The 15,758-nt window shown below is 40.0% G+C and overlaps 1 protein-coding gene across 4 annotated transcripts in view; it reads right to left on the reverse strand.

Annotated features, from left to right (window-relative positions):
• LOC147156076 (cadherin-7) overlaps positions 1-15,758 on the reverse strand; it is a 153,712-nt gene that overhangs the window by 71,936 nt on the left and 66,018 nt on the right. The gene's annotated exons all lie outside the window — the stretch shown is intronic.

The following is a 15,758-nucleotide window of genomic DNA, read 5'->3' on the forward strand; positions in this document are numbered from 1 at the left end:
TAAAAAGTGCTCGTCTGCAGGTAAAAATGAGGAAGATTTGCCATTCCTCGGCGTCGCGCCATCCATCATACCTTTTATATCGCCGCCTAATTATGTTGGCCTCGGTCTCCGCGTGCGAAGGTTCTATTCATCCAGTTTGATACTTCAGGATTGTTTTTTTTTTTTTTTTTTCTCGGGGTTGGGTTTAGCACTCGCCGCTTGACAGACAATGGCGGCGACACACCCGTACAGATGGTTCGGGGTCAATGAGATCGCACAAGGGGGGGGGGGGGGGGCGGGGGTCGCACTGCACTCATAACACTAATTAGAGTGGCGATAATTAAACTCCTGAGTCTTTTCCTGGCAGACGCTAATCAGAACGGCGCCACTTTAAAGGCTTTTGAAGGCTCTCAAACGGTAGAAGGTAGAAAGAAACGGAATGAGGTTCAAAAAAAAAATGGGCAGGTAGTCAAGAAGGAAGAGAACGAATGGCATTAAAGATGCAAAGAAGCCACAAAGAGGGGCCACCGCAGGCGAGGATTGGCCATCGACAAAACCGGAGAAAATTGACGTTTGTCCGATGATGCCCATTTCACGAGTTATCACGCGGTGCGGCCGAAACTTTTATTTTGAAATTCATTTAAAGGCAGGAGTTTGTATCGGCCACAAGACAGTAAAGAACCAATGAGAGCAGCTATCGGGTTATGTCAGAAAGTTGACCTTTTAGCAACTGATATGTGGCGGTCATATTTGGACATCGAACTAAAAAAAATATATATATAGTTACGCTCAGCAAATGTTTTGTTGAGATGGCTAATTGTTAGCCTCATAACTTGGATTTAGCGTGCTTCCATTTTTCGTCATTCCAAATGAAATCATTCTGAATGAAGATTTTCCGGCCACCTGTTTTCGACACGATCTGTCGTTGACGCGCTCCACCAAGTTAATCAGGTCGGCCATCGTTTCAGCCGCCGGGGGCGCACGGAAATCGATGCGGAGTTCTTTTCATCTATTTAGCACGGTGTTAGTTTTAGCCCTTTTATTAGCAACATCTTGCTAAAAACAAGTTCCCAAAACTTCTTCTCCTGTCGCATATGAGCTCTTGGTTTTAAAGCGCGTCAACAACAACGTCATCAAGGCAGAGCAAAATAAAAAAAAAAAAAAAAAAAAAAAAAAAAAAAAAAAATTAAAATTAAAAATTAAAAATTAAAAATTAAAAATTAAAAATTAAAAATTAAAAATTAAAAATTAAAAATTAAAAAAAAGAGCAATGATGATGACATTACCGAATGAACAATACTGAGCTCTTAAGAGAATTTTATTTTTTTTAATTTAAATAAAAAAGGCCGGCATGCACAGACCGGGTGCAGCCTGGCTATTCCGACCGAACTGTTTACATGAACCCAAATTTAATTTCTATCGGATTCGGCCTTTTCATTCCAATTGGAGCATTTTCCATTCCGATGAATTCTGATCAGAACGCATGGCTCCGTGTAAACCCGACTATTGAGCTTTATTTGTGAACTCTGTTAGTCTGATAGTCCACTGAATTTCTTGTTAAGCCAAAGTGCCGTCAAGGGCTTCTTTTTTTTTTTTTCTTTTTTTTTTTTTTTCAGGGGACAACATTAGCATCCGCCAACAACAGCACACTTGTTAAGACGAAGCTCGAAGCTCTACTGCACCTACAATCGAAACTATAATCGAGCCCGTAGGGCTAATTACCGCCCTCGAAAGTACCCTATAAAGCGACAAGTATGATCCCAAGCTATAAAAGTCAAAGCGTCAAGGTATACAAACCTTGGACATTTCCGGGTGGTGCCACAAGTCATCCAAAGCCCTAAAAGGCGCCATCGTCAAGTTCAAGTGTGCAGGCTTGGCCTCAAAGTGATCCTGAAAATGTGACTTTTTATGAGCTACGAGTACGTCTCGTTGCGCAACTCGGATGCAAAGTGGCACAATATTTGCAAAAGGAAAATAATAATAAGAGCCAACATCCACGGCAGATTTCATTGAACGGTGGCCAAAAAACAACGGGGAATTGCATTAGTGCGCCAGTATGATTGTCAAGAGTTGAAGTGGAACATCCACTTTACCCCCCCCCCCACCCCCCCCCCCCCTTCTTCTTCTTCTTCTCCTCATATCAGGCAAACTCGCATCTTTCATATTTCCTTAATGCGTGCTGAGGCATAATTGCCCGATGTTTGTTTACCGCTCGCGCTCACAACAGAGCTCTCTCCCCCGCTTGGTGTTCGACACACATTTTGATTAAAAAAAAAAAAAAACCCACTCGGCCAAGAGCACTCGTGGCTCTTTTCGTGGCTCACGAGAAAGACATGGATAATCTCCATCGCAAAGGCGCCTAAACCCGCAGATTAAGATGGCCGACAAGGACAAGGTTGGCGAGAAACAGAGACGGGTGACGGCCGCGCATGATTAGCCATAAAGAGTTTGCCAAAAAACGGAAGTTCTTAAGGAACGAGGACGAGCGCCGGGTTACGGAGTTCAAAGGAGTTCTGCGTGGTTATCGGTCCATCGCCCGAGCTCATTAGGACGCTTCAGATACAGACCAGCGGATTTATTGTTAGCATTAATCCAATTTACAACCAATCCTAAAGTTGTTCTTGTCCAATCGTTTGTATCTGGAAAATATTTTACGATGCCGTATGTCAGCGTGACGGGCTTGAGTCTGGTCGAGTTGAGGGATAGGAAAGTGTGACTTAAGTTAAAAGTGCTTTCAAGTTGGGAGTAGCGAGACTTCATTTCACGTCCCTGTTCCTGTAAAAAAAAAAAATAGCCCTCCCCAAACAACATGCAGGAACAAGGAACATCCTGTGGTCGGTAGTTAGAGCGTAGTCAGCAGTCGTGTTTTGATCCTGATACTGTAAAATATATTTTCAAGTTACTGTTCCTGCAGGATTCCTCCTGCAGTTTTATGTTATTGGTACTGTTTCTGCATATGAACTCTTTTGGATAAGATCCGGTGTCGGGTGTAGCATCTGTGGCTTTGTTGGTTAAAAAGTACTTGTCTAGTAAACAGGAATCATGGGTCCGAATCCCAGCAGTTCTTTTATTCGGGGCAGCCCTGGAACCTAAAGCTAAAGTCAAATCAAATCAAAATTTGGATCCTCAGAATCTAGAAATCTCCGTTCTTGTTCCTGCAGTTCTTCTTCTGGCTAATCAGTAGTTGTTCCAGAATAATGTGATGGAAACGACTTCCCTCATTTAAATCCATGTGTGAAGATGCGCAGACTCTTGAGAAAGGACTGGAATTTACGTCCTTGCAGTTTTTGTTAATTCTGTGAGGAAAGTAAAGTCAAATCAAAAAGTTGATCCAGTGAATCTAGGAAAGACTACACTTGACTTATGTTCAACCCTTTCATGTTCCTGCATTATTTGATGTTCTTGGTCAGGGATACGAGGATACTGTACACGTCCTTCATTTGGTTGAATTACAATTTTGACACGTTGAGCCCAAAGTGAAAGCCAAGACTGCGTTCGTTTCCTTGTCTATGCAGTTTTGTTTTGTTTGTTCTTCTTCCATGCTAGTCCAATGATGGGGGAGGGTGAAGTGAAGTGAGGGGGGGGGGGGGGGGTTGTAGTATGGTGCTGGCAGACAATGTTTGGATGAGTGGGACTCAAACAGAAAGGGCAGGTCTCCATGGTGCCGCGTGTAAATATTGTCATCACCGCGGGAAAAAAGCATCCAAAGTGTTTTTTCCTGCTCCAGCAGACGAGCGCAAGAACGCGACCATGTAGAGTCAGAGCGCCGCGTCGCTCGCCTCTTTGCCGTGCCGTCAGACGTTCGGGAGAAGAAAAAAAAAAATGTTTACCAATGTTTGGAGGCTGACATTTATCAAAAGTGGCCTTTAGTAAAAGTCATAGGCGAGGCGTGAAGAGGTTTCTTGATGAGGTCCGTGATGTCCGTCGCTCTTCCGGGCCAGCAAGACAGACGCCGGCGTTTTAATAGAGCAATAGATCTGCCCCCCCATCGCCCCCCCCCCCCCCCCCCGGCGCGCTCCAATCACATTGAAAATGAGCTCGGGGCTCGGATTTAAGACGCACAATCCATTCCGAGTGCGTGGTTCGAGCCGCCGAGATGGAGATGGTTTGCGCCTCATTTTTAAGCTAATAGACGCCGCTGACATCCGGCGACTTTTCAGCGTATTTGGTTTACGGCGCTTACCGCGGAAATCCGCCGAGGAAGGAAGACATCCGATGCGGCCAAACAAGATTTAAAGAAGACACATCACATTTTAAGACCCTTCCCAGGTGTGTGTTTAATAACACGCCGGTGGACACACTTTTGCCAAAATTGAGGGGTGGGGCCTGTCTGGGAAAAATGCTTATGAGGATCTATTTTGCATTTTTATTTCGTGCGTGACATGCATTAACATTTCTTCAAAATGCACCAATACATTTCCATTTATGGAAAAAAAAATTGAACTTAGTTACTTTAAAGTAACTGAGTTAGATTACAAGTTACTTTTTATTACCACGGTAACGATGGGCTGAGATTGGGGTTTTAATGACAAATTTATAGACACGAAAGAAGTCGTGCTGTTCTTCTTCTATAGACGGCAAACGAGTTGCAAGTGACTCAACAGCGCCCCCACTGGTCGCATTGCACACCGTTTTGCTTCAATTCCTTCAAAATCAACGATGGATTTCCACGCACAAAAGTGTTCAAAAAATGGATTCTATACCCAAACGGACATCAAACCATTAAGAGAATCTTCATTTATTGCGTGAAACTTAAATTTCACAGCTATTTGTGCACGAGGGTGGAAGAAAACAATTATGGTAATGAAGCTATTATGCTTTTTTTTTTTTTTTAAGGATGATGAATATATTCCAAGAGAAATTAGCATGTAATATTCAAGCCTCGGGCTGGTCTGTGCTAAGAAGCGTCAGCGTGTCAACGGGTCGGTTAGCGTCGCCTTAAAAAACAGACTGTTCCCGTTCGAGAAGATTTACATTAACGGCGGATTTCCATCCGCCCCCCCCCCCTCCCCCACCCCAACTCTGGTTGCTTGTTTTTGCAGACGACACAAAATAATGCATCCACACATCAAAATGATTCTATTTACTTGATGTTATTCCTGTTAGATTTTTTTTTGTAACATTGAAACATCTCTCTCACAATATCATGTATTTTATCGTTAATACAATTTTCACCAACATTTTTTACATTATATTCTGCTAATATTTGTGCGATTGTCATGTTACATGAATTTAGTAAAATTATTAAATGAAGTCTACAATTTTATTTTAGTAGCATTTAGATTGTGAAATTAATGTGTATGAAAAACAAGGAAAGTATGTTTTTTATTGTTTGTGGGGCGGTTGTGCTCGCGTCCCGTGAAGTCTGCCTAGAAACAAGTGACATGACTTCGGATAATATATATAGTTAGAAAACATTTTTAGCCTCGCATTAGAGGGGGCAACCATTAATAGATTATCAAATGAATCAATAATTATTATTGATCATTTATTTCTCTTTTAAATTGTCCATTTAAATTTCGACTAACATTTCGATATAACATAAAATAGCTATAACTATCCTGATGTGTACTGATGATCTTTATTTTGAATCAAATAAAACATTAGATTTTACTAATGATCAACATTTTTGCCAATTTTCCTCACATTAAAAGGGTGGACATTTTTTTTTTTTTTAAATCCATTTCATGGAGTAATAAAAAAAAAAAAATCAACAGATGAAGCAATTACTGAAATCAATCTGTACTCTTTGTGTGTTGTCGTTGGAAAAATCTGTAATTGAAAAATGTATTCCAGCTGCAGTACATGAGAACGTCCGTAATTCCCGTACAAAGAAAAACACCCGTGGCCATGTCATAGCTTATCGCCAGTTACACACACACACGCACGCACATAAAAAATGGCTTGCACGTGCACATTTGTCGCATGCCAACCAATGAAAAACGTGATCAAAATGACTTTGGCTGCGAGGTTGCCGGCGCTTGTGAAAAGAAAGGAAACGCGCGTATTTTTGTGTTTTTGGCCCCGAGCTCGCGTACAAACGAGCTCCTGCCAAGGCAAGCGCCACGTTTTATTTGATGTACTCGCATTGATTGACTGCCACGTAAAGTGGATCCGATCCGCCACGGGAAATAAAACAGTCGCAAATGACCCTTGAAACTATTTACCCAGCTGCATTAGCGTCCGCGGCTAATTATAAGAAAAAGCCTCTTGCGGGCCTGGCCCGGGCCCGGGCCCGGCGCGCGCGGGCGCGGCGATGGTACTTCATCTCTGAGAGCTATTCCGCGGCCGCCGCCTCCTCCTCCGGCGAGAAAGGAGCGCATACGTACACGGCGAGTTCAAAGGGGACCGCTTCAACGTCCGCGCAATATCAATATCCATATTTTCTCTTTTGATGCTGATTTAATGATGACGGAATAATGTTTACTTTGTGTTTTTAATAACGTATGATTATGAAAAGTTCATTTTCATTCAAACTTGGAGGAAAACTGAAAGGCGGTTTAAGGGGGGGGGGGGGGGGGTGAAATACAACAGAGTGGAAGGAATTATTTGTTAGATTTTGGCCAAGAACGGCTATGATTAGTTTTTCTTTCTTTCAGCAAAACTTAATAAAGTATGGAGTAATGAAGCGCTTATTCGATTTGAGCGTGAATTCCCAAAATGGCGTTCCGTCTCTCATGAGGTGGCGACAGCTTCGGCTTGATTACGGCCTGCAACTCGTCCACTTTAGTGTCTTAAAGGAATCACGTGAAATGTACTAATTCATCTTTATGAGCTCCATAAGGCAACGCCGCCCCCGCCCACCCCCCCCTACTGACGACCGCGGCGGCCATTCGGAGACCACCTGGACTCACAAATTGACCATCGTGGTAAAAATTCATGAAGGGCCCGCCACTTGGAAGAATCCCCCAAAGTGCCAGACGACGGACTTTACAACAGCTTCTTCAAAGGAGCCAAAAGCAACTTTCACTTACTTATTGGATGTTCAACAGCATTTTTCAAATGTACTGTTTGCAGAATGTGACGTCATTGAGCCGTATGTGACGGTTTTGGGGTAAGGTCATGGGGTCTTTGTGTTATGATGTTGACAGTTGCTTATGCAGTTACTATGTCCATTTAGATGATAATGTGTGCTCATGATGTATCAGCAACTCTTAGTTTGTCTCGTCGTATGTGGTCACTATGTCCCTTATGATGACAATGTATGATTGCATATTAGTCACTCTTTATTGTCTCGTCTTACGTGGTTATCATGTCAGTTATAATGATAATGTATTATTACACATTAGTCCATTTTAGCTGTCTTATGCAGTTATGTCCCTTATGATGATAATGTAGGATTATGCAGTTATCGTGTCAGTTATGATGATAATGTAAGATTACGTATTAGTCACTCTTAGTTGTCTAGTCTTATACAGTTATCATGCCCCTTATGATGATAATGTATGTATTAGTCACTCTTAGTGACAACTAAGAGTGGCTAGTCTTATATGCAGTTATCATGTCAGTTATGATGATAATAAATGATTATGCCGTTATTGTGTCAGTTATGATGATATTGTATGATTACATATTAGTCAATTTTAGTTGCCTAGTCTTATGCAGTTATCATGACCATTATGATGATGTGTTAGTCACTGCTAGTTTGTCTAGTCGTATGCAGTTATGTCCCTTATGATGATAATGTATGATGTGTTAGTCACTTAGTTTGTCTAGTCTTATGCAGTTACTATGCCCCCTGTGATGATAATATATGATTAGATATTAGCCACTCTTAGTTGTCTAGTCTTATGCAGTTATCGTGTCAGTTATGATGATAATGAATGATTATGCAGTTATCGTGTCAGTTGTGATGCTATTGTATGATTAGATAGTAGTCACTTTTAGTTGTCTAGTCTTATGCAGTTATTATGACCGTTATGATGATGTGTTAGTCACTTTTAGTTTGTCTAGTCTTATGCAGTTCCTATGTCCCTTATGATAATGTATGTATCAATCAGTCTTAGTTTGTAGTTATTATGTCCCTTTTTGATGATAATGGCGGAATGTGAAATGTGAAAATCGGCCATTGCGGCACTCCTTGCCCAAGTGCAAGGGCATCAATGCGCCTTCATTAATTACTTTATTTGTTTTCCACTCCGCTCGAGTGGCGGCGTATTTTCGCACAAACTATCTACTCAAAGTACATCTCTCAATTTATCTATGTGCTGTACCTCCCAACACAAATCCTTGAACCCGCCACTCAAGCGGCATTTTACTTCACCAGCTTGATTGAAACCACCAAAGTCTGCTGAAAGCGGAAGAGAGAGAAAAAACATCAGCATGATGGCTTTTCTTTTTCTTTTTTTTTTACAGCATCAGCAAGTGCAATCCGAGGGGATTACAAACATCTCCGGCACTTCAAACAATGAACCGGCTTATTAAACAGCAGAGATGACAGGCCTGTGGGACGGGCAGACTTTTGATGTGCACACAATCCTTCCAGTTGGGCGAATATATTTAGACGAGCCGCTCGCGTCGCCGCCAAACTCAATAAGCAGCCGCCCGCCGTCGCATTCCGAGTCTTTACGCAGCCTCCGCCCCCGTGGCGTCGTTTAACACTGTCACGCCGCAAACTCACCCCCCCCCCCCTCCATTGAAAAGCAATCGGCCCGCTTCCAAGAAAGAAGAATATCTTTACACCATTTTTTTTTTTTCTTCCCCCTCCCCAGTGAGAGTCGCTAATTTATAACCGCAGTCCGGCTGCGTCAAAGTCATTCCAAGCGCAGAAAGAGCCCAAATGGAATGAGATGGAGTCTGAATGGAGGGAACATCATTTGTCTGGAAATCACCAGTTGTCAGGGAAGCGCTTTATTGAGCCCACAAGCATTTCCTCCTCCTTGTTGTTGTCTGAAATAGACCTTCGCCAGCGACCATAAAAACGCCGCTGCCGCTTCGACCAGCCAATCGGGAAATCGTCGTCACGTTGGTACGGCTGCGGAGCCAAACGCAATCACATGTAATCATAATCTCAGTCAATTTGCCATAACTGCCACCATTATTATTACAAGTACTTCCAAGAAAGCTTTTTTTTTTTTTTTTAAGTGTGTCAAAATAAGTGCGTTCATTTTGAGTTTATTGAAAGTTTTTTTTAAACGCACGATTAATGACCACCCCTAAAATTGAAATTAAATTCACGCTCCAAGATAAATTCGTGAAACATATTTTCAAATCAAGACCTGCAAGTAGACAATAATTCTCCGTGGGATGCGCAGGGGGCGGGGCCATGGCCATTTTGGACCAATATTGGGTTATTTTTGACCCAACTGTTTTTAGAGTGTACAATAACAAAAAATATATAATGTAATGCGGGTTAGGTTTAGTATAATAGTATTATAAAAAAAAGTTTAAAATAGTTAGCACAGTTTAAAATAAAATAATGCAATCAAATAAAACGTAATATAATTAAAGATTTTAAATATTAAAAAACACTTCTCATTTAAATATACATTAAAAAATGAGTCATAGTATTATCAAATATTCATACGTATTAAAAAATGGTCACCATTATTATTACAAGTACTTCCAAGAAAGCTTTTTTTTTTTTTTTAAGTGTGTCAAAATAAGTGCGTTCATTTTGAGTTTATTGAAAGTTTTTTTTAAACGCACGATTAATGACCACCCCTAAAATTGAAATTAAATTCACGCTCCAAGATAAATTCGTGAAACATATTTTCAAATCAAGACCTGCAAGTAGACAATAATTCTCCGTGGGATGCGCAGGGGGCGGGGCCATGGCCATTTTGGACCAATATTGGGTTATTTTTGACCCAACTGTTTTTAGAGTGTACAACAACAAAAAATATATAATGTAATGCGGGTTAGGTTTAGTATAATAGTATTATAAAAAAAAAACATACTGCACAGTTTAAAATAAAATAATGCAATCAAATAAAACGTAATATAATTAAAGATTTTAAATATTAAAAAACACTTCTCATTTAAATATACATTAAAAAATGAGTCATAGTATTATCAAATATTCATACGTATTAAAAAATGGTCACCATTATTATTACAAGTACTTCCAAGAAAGCTTTTTTTTTTTTATAAGTGTGTCAAAATAAGTGCGTTCATTTTGAGTTTATTGAAAGTTTTTTTTAAACGCACGATTAATGACCACCCCTAAAATTGAAATTAAATTCACGCTCCAAGATAAATTCGTGAAACATATTTTCAAATCAAGACCTGCAAGTAGACAATAATTCTCCGTGGGATGCGCAGGGGGCGGGGCCATGGCCATTTTGGACCAATATTGGGTTATTTTTGACCCAACTGTTTTTAGAGTGTACAATAACAAAAAATATATAATGTAATGCGGCTTAGGTTTAGTATAATAGTATTATAAAAAAAGTTTAAAATAGTTAGCACAGTTTAAAATAAAATAATGCAATCAAATAAAACGTAATATAATTAAAGATTTTAAATATTAAAAAACACTTCTCATTTAAATATACATTAAAAAATTAGTCATAGTATTATCAAATATTCATACGTATTAAAAAATGGTCACTATTATTATTACAAGTACTTCCAAGAAAGCTTTTTTTTTTTTTTTAAGTGTGTCAAAATAAGTGCGTTCATTTTGAGTTTATTGAAAGTTTTTTTTAACGCACAATTAATGACCACCCCTAAAATTAGCGACACACCGCACGCTCCAAAGATAAATTCGTGAAACATATTTTCAAATCAAGACCTGCAAGTAGACAATAATTCTCCGTGGGATGCGCAGGGGGCGGGGCCATGGCGCCGGGAGGAAGCCTTGATGACCACGTGACGACTCCATGAATGTTTTAAAAGCCGCTACCTGATATGGAAATGAGCTCGCCGCGCCGCTCATTGGCTTTCAAAGTCGATCGCTGTGTTCGCGTGCGTGCGCGCGCGCGCGCGTGCCAAGGAAGAAAGCTGAAGACGTCCGCAAGCGCCGTAAGCGTCGCTAGCACATGTAGGTCATTCACAATCCCGCAGGAAATGGAACTTGTTTTAGGATTAGAGGCCATGATTCATTAGGACTCCATTTAATTACAGCGGAAGGTGGTCGATGTGACCCCCCCCCCCCCCCCAAAAAAAAACCCCTCCCACTTTCAGCATATTAGGCTTTCCTTCACTGGACGGCTAGTGTTGTGTGTGCGTGCGAGCGTGCGTGCGTGCGTGCCTCCAGGTGACTTGAGCACAGCTGCAATTTGGACTTGTTTACACGCACTCAATCACAAATAAAAGCAGATTCGGGAGGCTAATCAGGCTAGCATGAGAAATTCAACTAACTCGGTTACGACGTTCCCGTGGCATCTTCCAGACAAAAAAAGAAAGAAATCAGCTCGGAGCTTTCTCCCAAACTGCACGAGTTTTGGGCGCACACCAAGGTGCTGCTTTTGAGCTCCTGACCTTTTTTCGGGGAAAATTGATACAAACGGTTAAGTGGGGGTCTGACAAAAAAAAAAAAAATTGTATCCGGTTGGTTTAGATTAGATTGTACAAACACAAATAGATATCTCTCATTTTTTGCAAAAACAAAACATAATGTAAACTTAGAAGTACATTTAATTTGTAAATCTGTTTTCAAATGTTTTATAAAAATTAACACATTTTAATAATTTTATATTGCAAGTTTCTGGTTGTTTTGTAAAAAAAAATACAATAATTATTATTATTTGTATTTTTTCAAATCAAACGATACAATTTGGGGGGGGGGGGGGGTTTGTACCAAAACCGACCCAATTTTTATCATCATCATTATTATTATTATTATTATAATTATTATTATATTATAATAATAATAATAATAAATAAAACAATGCATTTTGGCTTGTTGCATACCAAATGACCCAATTTTTTGGTTAGTTTTATACAAAATTTGGGAGCGCTGTTTGAGCAAAACAACCCCAGAGAATTGGGTCAAATTGACCCAAAAAGTGGATCGGTCCATTTTGGACCAATATTGAGTTATTTTTGACCCAACTGTTTTTAGAGTGTACAACAACAAAAAATATATAATGTAATGCGGGTTAGGTTCAGTATAATAGTATTATAAAAAAAACATACTGCACAGTTTAAAATAAAATAATGCAATCAAATAAAAACGTAATATAATTAAAGATTTAAAATATTAAAAAACACTTCATTTAAATATACATTAAAAAATGAGTCATAGTATTATCAAATATTCATACGTATTAAAAAATGGTCTTAGCTAAATTACTTTTGACTCTCTTTTTCTAAAACGATGCGGTTTTAGTAGCAAAAGTCGTTTAAAAAGCCGTTTATGTCACCAAATATGGTTCCAAAGTGCTGCCGTTTTCCAGAAGGACGTCCCCAATAATAAGTGGAACGATGGGTCAAGAATGTCGACTTTCCCGCCTCATTTGCATTGATCACAATCAAGCGGACAATCTCGGCGCCATTTTATGTGCAAAGCTTGACGAGGTGATGATTGTGCGGAGATGAAATGGAAAATGACTCCAGCTTGTAAAGACAAAAGGATGTGAAATTACCTTGAAAACAGCCCGTCGGGCTCATTGGCTTTAATAAAAGAGCCGGCGTATATCATAACGTCGGCCGCCCGCGTGCATATAAATCATTAATACTCGCTGTCGTAAAATGGATGATTGCCAAAAGTGGAGTGCTGTAAATTTCTACTCACTTCATCACGTGAAGTATAATACGAATAATTTCAATGAAATCGAAAATATCTTGAAATAAAAACGTGTCTTTTTTTTTTTTTTTTTTGCCGTTTATTCACAGCGCACTGTTAGCACTCGGCTGCCGCGGCAAGCGGACCGCTGTTGAATTATTCAGAAGTCAGACCTGTTGGGGATGACGAAAATCCGAAACATCAGCAGTTCGCCAGCAGCCCCCCCCCCCCCCAAAAAATGAAGATGAAAAAAAAAAAAAAAAGAACATAAAAGGAGGCAAGCAGAAAAAGTTGCCATAAAACTATTCCATGCACATCTCCTTCCCCGCGCAGCTGCTTTTCATATTTCATCACGTTACGAAGCCGTGCACGAGGGGGGGGGGGGGGGGAACCTCGCTTTGGAACGAGTCGTCACAGAATGTGATCACGTGACCAGTGAGAGCCAATGCAAGACCTGGATTATGCTTTCGACCGGGGGCTCAAAAGGCACTTCCTGTTGAAATTACGGCATAGGTCCTTGTGACTTTTTCGTGCATCACGTTATGATTGACATGCCCACTAAATTTCATGATCCAAAGTCAAACGGACTTCACGGGCTGATTTAAAAAAAAAAAAAAAAATGCTGAACAGGAGAGTGCAAGTGCTGTACTCAGACTCCCTCTAGTGGTACGCACAAGAATCACTGAATCAGATGTGCAAACTCCAAATAGTATTTTTTTACAGGGGAATATTCTATATATACATCCCAAAAATTACGAATAATCAATGTTTTTTTTAACTGAATTTTTGAAAATATTGGCATAATGTGGGACAAATGCCTTAAAAAAAAAGTGTTTGTTTTTTACACTCTCACATGCGCAAGGAAAGTAGCGTAGCATTATAGGAAAATATGCTATGTTTGTAGCATTTAGCCTACAGGTATGTTTGAACGTATTTGCGAGTACGTTCAAACGTATTTAAATACGTATTCGCTAGTGAAAAATGTTTACTGCAAATTGGCAGTTCTACGCTTTCATATTTAAAATTGTGTGTTTTCAAAAATGTATTTTTGCTGTGACTCCTATTTGATGTTTATGTTACAATACATATTCAATTGAAACATTCGTAAATTAAATCGGCCGACTTTTTTGACTATCATTCGCATAAGACAAAGGTCTTCGGTAAAATCGTTAAAAAAAAAAAAAAAAAAATCAGCCAATTATTCACTCTGTTGTAAATATTGTAAATGGTCCTAAGTGAAACTGGCTTCGAGAAAAAATCTGCGCACAATTAAATGCAAATGTACTCTGGGGCTCCCTCTAGTGGAATGCACAAAAATCACTGAATCAGATGATCAAACTGCATCATATTACTGTGGCTAAATTCCCTTTAAAAAAAATTAAAAATCATTTTATTTTCAAAATGCAAAGAGTGACATTCAAACGAACATTTTTAAAAATCTGGTAAAAAGACACTTTCACTCCGTTGTAAAGTTAAATACAAGGACAAATAATTGTTTTTTGTTGATTTAAGTGTTTAGGGACCAAAAAAGACAATATTTTGTTCATTATATATTTTTTTAATTAATCCTCCGATTAATCGGTTATCAGAATTGTATCTGACCAAATACTGGAATCGGTCTGTCGAAGTGCACAACGGTCAGGCCGTAGTTATGATTGATATGTCCAGCGAATATAAAACTGAATTTGAAAAAAAAACGACACACAGCGGCTTCCCTCCCCCCGAGATGCCGCCGTAAGCTCGCCTTTCCGTGTTCTTGTGGCATCTCGACTGCCGTGCCGCCCCTGTCGCCCCTAATCATCGCACTCTTCCGCTTCTTCATCATCTCAGCGGTGTCCGCTATCAAGCGTGACCTTTGCCGCCGCGCCGCACGCTCTCGCCGCTCGCTAACCCTTTTGACAGCGGACGTCCGCGCGGACGCTAATGAGCGCCGCCGTGATGTCGCCGAACGAAGCGGAGTTAGTGTCAGGCGCGCCACCGGCGTCTGGCTGCCGGGTGGCAAAGTGCGCGTGACTCACCGTCGTAAACATATTTATGGGCTTTCCCGTAAATATAATCATCCATCAGGAGGCCCAATCATAAAAAGCTGATTCATGAAGCGGCTCCGAAGGAAAATGTTTTCATAGCCCCGTCACCTTATGGCAAATAGCAGCGGACAGAGCATTTACTTTCAAAGGACAGAAGCACAGCCTGAGGCTCAGAGCTAAGCTTTGTTACAATTGAACGCCAGCTGTCATAACAAAAATAATGTCCTGACTTTTCATAATTATCAAGAAATAATTAAACAACCCGTCGCATCCAAACTGGTGGGATGCAGATGTGCTAATTTCACCAGCCTGAGGAACCTCACTTCATTCACTTTTCTCAAAGTACAAATGCGTCATTGTTCTTTCTGTATACTTTCTACAATAATTTCTGTGACAGCTAAATCAGCAAATGTGCCCGCTTGACTAGCGCTAGGGAACCGCATTCTATAAACGTTACTAAAATCTTGCAGCCACAATATGATAATGTATTGTCTTTTCGATAACTTCTTTGTTAAATTCACAATCCCACTCACAAGGTATCCAAATATAAGGATTTGAAGACCTGATAATTTCACCAGCCTGGGGAACCTAACTCCATTTAATTTAAACCTAATATATGTCTGTAAGTACAAATGCATTCTATTTTGTGTTTACTTTATATATTAATTTCTATGACAGCAGAGTTGGCCAATATGTCAGCTTCACTAACACTAGGGAACCACACTCTAATAACATTACAAACGTCTTGTAGCTACAATATTCAAAAATGTTCTTGTAATATTCTCTCTTACTTCCATGTTGAACTGAAAATCCCGCTCACAAGGCATCCAAGTTGAAGGAATCTTGATGTGCTAATTTCACCATGCTTGGGAACCACGCTCTTTTCATGTTACACCACTCTTGTAGCTATGTTACTGCCATAATTACCAAATTCATATTGAAAAGACAAAGAAGGTCTTTTTCCTGATGTACTTCCTGTATTTATTTCTACTGCAGCCCGTTTAGGCGGCAAATGCACAAACATCACTGTAACTGTGGAACCACTCTCCATTTTTCACACTTGTGTAACTATGATAAGTCCA

The sequence above is a fragment of the Leptonotus elevatus genome, chromosome 21 (genome assembly GCF_054856555.1).
Source record: "Leptonotus elevatus isolate MCC_2025b chromosome 21, RoL_Lele_1.0, whole genome shotgun sequence".
Classification (NCBI taxonomy): domain Eukaryota; kingdom Metazoa; phylum Chordata; class Actinopteri; order Syngnathiformes; family Syngnathidae; genus Leptonotus; species Leptonotus elevatus.